This window comes from Marmota marmota, unplaced genomic scaffold (assembly GCF_001458135.2).
Source record: "Marmota marmota marmota unplaced genomic scaffold, marMar, whole genome shotgun sequence".
Classification (NCBI taxonomy): Eukaryota; Metazoa; Chordata; class Mammalia; order Rodentia; family Sciuridae; genus Marmota; species Marmota marmota.
In genome coordinates this window covers 7,262,921-7,268,920 of record NW_026000093.1, presented here as the reverse complement: position 1 = coordinate 7,268,920, position 6,000 = coordinate 7,262,921, and the positions used below count along the sequence as shown (strand labels likewise).

The 6,000-nt window shown below is 37.9% G+C and overlaps 1 protein-coding gene across 6 annotated transcripts in view; it reads right to left on the bottom strand.

The window, feature by feature from the left end:
- The window catches only part of Rp1 (RP1 axonemal microtubule associated), a 315,568-nt gene that overhangs the window by 263,001 nt on the left and 46,567 nt on the right, over nucleotides 1-6,000 (bottom strand). The window contains exon 1 of one of the 6 annotated variants that reach the window (XM_048782899.1): nucleotides 400-3,745. The exons of the other annotated variants lie outside the window; for them this stretch is intronic. The gene's annotated coding sequence lies outside the window, so the exon portion shown is untranslated. Of the gene's footprint in view, nucleotides 1-399; nucleotides 3,746-6,000 lie in introns of those variants that run through there. 6 annotated transcript variants of the gene reach the window in all.

Here is a 6,000-nt window from a genome sequence, read left to right as displayed (position 1 = left end):
TATATATATATATATTCATACACACACATACATACAATAGAAAATACTAAAATATTATATATATATATATATTTTAGTATTTTCTATTGTTTAATAAATATATTAAATCAATTTAATTATTATTGCCTTTTTTCAGAGAAAGAAAACTCAGCAGACCAAAAGGTAAATTGAACAAACAGAATATGATTGGTATTATGAAGATAAAAAAAGGCATGTATGCATGCCTGGTCCAAACAACCAATGTAAATGTTTGTGAGCTCTAATTTAAGAGTTTTCATATATCTCCAAAATGAGTTGCAAATATTACTTATAAGTAACTTAACAAAAAGCATTTGAAATTCAGCTTAGAAATCTGATGTCTTCCCTTCTCTCTTCCCCAGAGGCTTACAGTGATTATACTTCTTAAGACAGTAACAGCAGCTATGGCAAGCATGTGCAGCAATAGACCGGGAATCCAGCTTTGCAATGGAGTCAGCAAAACTGCAACCTCTTCTTATCATCTGATAAACTGTGGCTTGACCTTGAGCATGCTGCTTAATCCCCTTGCCCTCAGCAACAATAAGGTGAGAGACTGGTTAACAGGCACATGGGTATGGCTGGACTGGAGGAGTAACTTCTAATGTTCAATAGCACACTGGGAAGACTATGACAATTCATTAAATATTTTAAAAGAGCTAGTGGAGAGGATTCTAAACTTTCCAACACAAAGAAATGATCCATGTCTGAGATGACAGATATGCCATTCAACCTGATCTGATCGTCACACGTTGGATGCATATTTAAATGTCCCATTGCATCGATTTAAAATATTTTTAAAGGATGAATATTTTAGTATTTAAATAAAAAAATAAAGAAATCTTTGCCTCCTGTTACTTTTTAAGATGGTTTATTTGAATGTTTATTTGAACATATTTTACATGAACAGTATTTGAGATGCCATTTTCACCTCATTTTGAAAATGCTATTTACCTATTATTTGAGGCTTTTAGTGTTGCTATTGTCCTGCCCATATTCACTATTTGGAGAGTTGTTAACCTGGTGGCCACTCTGGAAACATATCTGTGTGATCCAATATGCTAAAGCTCTTGAAGGATTTTATGTTTATTTGGTTTTGTCTAAAATATGATAAAGGAGATTTTGTACCAGGACCACAAGGGAAAACATAGAAGATAAGGGCAATAGGAGACAAGAGGCAACCCCATTGTCCCTATTTCACGGCTGCAGGTCCTGAGCTGGTTCTGAGCCCAATGTATGAAAGGCAAGAGCTGAAGGCATCATGACCTGGGAAGATACCCCATGCCCAGCAGTGGAGGAGCATTTGCAGAGAAAATGCCTATAGCAAGGCAGTTGCCAAGCACCTTGATAAGAAGACTGTAGGGAAAAAGAATACCAATTCTCATGACTTCATCACATGTAAAAAAAAAAAAAAAAATCTTTGGAAACTCTTAGAAGTCACTCGGGGAAGTTTTAGGCAGCATCGAGATTTTGCATACATGTATGTAAGACTTAAGAACCCATGTTAAGGTGGGCTTTGGGTGTAAAACATGGAACATGATGACTATTCAATATTATTGTTGAATAAAAGAAGCTATGTTCTTTCTGTACATGATGCTGTCATTGGGGAAGAGGGTTCAAACCAAATTATTTCCCAAGGAAGTGGATCAGGTTTTGCTCTGACATAATCATAGGCATCTCGAGGAGTCCACAAGACATTCACATGGTAATTGAAGAGTAAAACTGAGGATGAGCCAGAGTACCAAGGAAATATTCAAGGAGGGATGTCTAACCTCACCTGAAGGGTTGGAAGTAGGAGTGAGGAAAGCCTTGTAAAGCTGATGCGAAGAGAGCTGGAGATGCCCTACTGGGTTCTGAAGGCAGAAATAGAGCGTCATCTAGCCAGCACATATGGGCAAGCCCTGTGATGTGGTCACTGAGTCTTGGCAGACGAGTATCCCCTTTTCTATGAAACTGAGTTACCAATCCTCCATGACTTTAAATGATCCTGTATTAACTGTGCTCCTTTCTTAATCAATTTTGAAAACTAATCAGAATTTGAATGAGAATTAAGTAAATTTTCTTCACATACATTTTTATGACAAGGTATTTCCATCTGAACTTGGAATAAGACAGTAATATGCTTAATGACTACCTAGGGCACAAACCAACTTAAGCAGCCTAAAATGCTTTAAACTCTTTTCTCAAAAGTTTAGACTAAAGGAGACTAGAGGTGGAAAGGGGTAACAACAGAAAACTATAATCTTGCAGCCCTCCACTTTTCTTACCACTTGCTTCCTAGCAAGGAAGCTGGTTGATAAAAAAATCTCTTGCCTCCAGCCCAATTTACATTAAAATCTGTTGCTAACGATGTGACTGCTTGCCACCCATATCTTTCCCCCTTTTCTGCAGAGTTTCTTCATTGCCTCAAGTTATACCCTGGAACTATCCTGAATAACTTCATTGCTTTTTAAGATTAAGATTTTCCAGTACTGTTCATTTCATTGTGTTCAACTATGAATATAATTGTCTATGCTCTTGTGGGTGGGTGTCAATCAATAATGTATTTGACCATGTAGCTCAGAACAAAATAGCTGCCTCTACCTACAGGGCTACGGCTTTGCTCTCATACTCACTTAACCTACAAATAAAGATCTACAAAGTTCACATGCCATTTTACTAACGAATGGTATTTAAATATAATTTTCTTCCACATAGTAGAAAATCAGGCAATTCAGAAAACAAAATAGAAAACTGATACATTCAAAATCTTCATTCTTATGGCAATTCAGAGACTTGATGTAAGAAAAATTAGTTCATTTCACAAACTTTTCAAACTCTATTGGATGGGATTTAGGAAAAGGAGGTTCAGAAAGATGTACACACCAGTTCTTCACTGTGGTAATCACAGTACTGTTGAATTACAATCAGCTTCCTTTTTCTCTAATGTATTTCACAGATTTCTACCCTGAGTCTATAGTGATTTTATAATGACAAAAAAAAAAACCATAAGCTTTACTCATATTTGAATAAACTAGAATCACTTGATTTCCTAATAGTGAAGTTCTCTCTTCACTATCAGCATATTGCAAAGGTTGCTGGCAATAAAAGACAATAATTATTAGGAACATTTATACTTTTTCTACTGGTTAAGGACAAAACACAGACATGTAATTTAGATTATAAAATAAAAAATTAAATAAAACTAGCAAAAAAAAAAAAAGGAGGTAATTTTCACCCAAAGAAATATTTCAAATAGTTTTGTACTTACCAGAGCTTGAGGAAAAGAAAAAGACTAGGTTAAGTTGTTTGTGTAGTTCACATAAATTTCCCTGGATATGTAAACTGCTTGTTTCATGCAAAGGAACTAATATCTCTGGATTTATTCTTAGCGTGTCTACCCAGGGCTTGAGTATAGCCAATTAATTTAATCCAAGATGATGCTAATCACCAGACAGAACTCGCCTTAAGGGGACCACAGCCAGAAACAAGACATCTCCTAGCATGCTATGCATTCCAAATCTTCCTGACAACCTTAAAGCCCCATTTATTTATGGTAAACAGGAAAAACTATCATGCTGCTAAAAAATGAAATAGTTTGACACTTTATCATTCGTTAATAAGTAATTCTGAGGCACTATTTGCTCCTGGTAGTAATTAAAAAAGAAAAGAACCTAGGGATTCTTTATTAATATTTATTTAGACACTTCTAGACAGTGCCACGTTGTTGTCATTCTAAAGACCATGGCTGTGAGTGTCAACAGTGTAAACATGTCAGGACTCGCCACACATGAAGTCCCCAGATGACATCATCCCTCTAAAGGCTACTCGAGGTCTAATCAGCTTTGAAGATGCTTCACCTAATCTAGTTTCTTACTGGACTTTCTGCCTCAGTAGTGAACAACAACAACAACAACAACAAAAATGATAAGTGCCCTCTGGAGAAATCACTTTGAAATATGTGCCCCAGAATGTTGTCTTCAAACACATGCTATTTCACATGGTAGTGCCATCATCTGGGACCTGGGACAACATGCCAGTCCAGACCCTGGTTAGTCATTTAGCTCTCCTGAAAATGATTCTGGTGTGTGTGTGTGTGTGTGTGTGTGTAGAGAGAGAGAGAGACAGAGAGAGAGAATTGTAAAAGAAGACTGTGAATTACAGATGACTCAGTTATGCACATGAACCTGTGTCTTCACAGTTGCAGAAAACAAAAATACCCCTTCTGCTATAATTTTTGGCCTGTTCCATAGATATCTAAACACTATAAAGAGCAGGCCTTGTTGTAACTGCTACAGTTTACTGTGGGGAGCCTCTCTGCTCTGAATGACCACGCTTTCCAGTCCTGAAGCACGAGGCCCTGACCAACCACTACATTCGTGGTGGCTTGGGTATTGACCCAGCTCAGATAGCAAGGCCATCTTCTTTGTAGGCATACCCCTGGAGTTGAGTAACACTCACCTGCTCCCTTGTAATCCTACCTCTTCTGCCCATTTATGGATAGAACTTTCTAAGAACAGTGTCCCCCAATAAAAACTGACTTCCAAATGTGCTCTCTCTCTCTCTCTCTCTCTCTCTCTCATCAGCCTCTCTGACGTTTTTCTTGCTCTTCCTTTTGGGGAGCCTGAGGCCTTGAGCCAAGGGGAAGCTGTCCTGAAGCTTAGGTAAAGGTAAATTGTGTCTGTGTTTTATTTTGCATCACCACAAATTCACACAAGAGACCTTAATTCAGTTGCCCACGCTGGTTGGGGTGGCAATTTACCTTTTCAGGCAGTTTCAAGAAACCCAGAGCACAAATCACACCCTCTCAGGAAACAACAATTAGTTTGTGTAATTAGCATGGAATACATACGCCCATTGTTGTTTGTACCCAACCCACTTGGTGTTCTGTGTGTGGGCTGTTATGATGAAATTAAATTGCTAGATGTTGAACCTGGGTGACTTCTGCTTTAGAAACCATTCTCCATAGTACAGATTACCTTGATCCTGAAATTAACACACACCTTTAGTCTTGGAGGCTCTCCTACAACCTTCCTTATTCACTCATTCAACAGCTATGGGAATGTGTGTGTCCAGTCACACACAGCAACAAACACCACAAGAAAAAAAAAATCCTTGCATTCTTGGAATTACATTATCCAGCAAAGATGAACTATTAGCCAATAAGTCTATAGTATGTGAAACAGTATCAAATGCTGTGGAGAAAAATGAGGTAAACTAGGAGTGGTTGTGGTGGAGGTCAGGGAAGACCTGATTGGGAAAGTAACATCAGAAGAGATCTAAAAATAGTGAAAAGAAATCAAATACAGATATTTGAGAGTAGAGTGTTCCTGGTAGGTAGAACAAGTGCAAAGATCCTGAATCCAGGATCCTGGGGGCAGTATTTGAAATATTTGAGAAATCATAAAGTCAGTGTGACTAGAACAAATTATATGGGCCTTGTAAAGACTTGGGCTTTAACTTCAAGTAAAATGAGAATCCAAAGTAGGGTTTTCAGAAAAGAAGTAATGATCTGATTTGCATTTCAAAGAATCCCTTCTGCTGTGTGATTAAAAACTAACTTTAAAAACACAGGTAGACCAGAGGGAAGACAGCAAGAGTTGGAGGTCCCAGGAATCCATCTCTCCAGTAGTCATTGCACTCCCAGGAACTCCATGAAGTTACTCTTTTGGAACTCTGAAATCAATTTGAATATTTGAAGCTTCCAGGGAAAAGCTTGCCTGATAAATTACAATAAATCTCTTTTTATTTCAGCCATTAGCATTATAGTAGCTACCTATCCCTTAACCCCCAGCCCCATGACCGACAGTTTCATGTGGGTCTTTATGTGGAAATAAAAGATGTTGTTCTCCCAATATTGAGATTCTGTGTTCTGATTCCTAATTAATACTTCTGATTGCAGAGGTACATACACAGGTGGCAGTTACTCTCAGAATCCCCGGGAAATATAAAGGCACAGCACATGGAAAGGGGTTTCTCCTTTTTTGAACCCATTTTCCCTTTTGG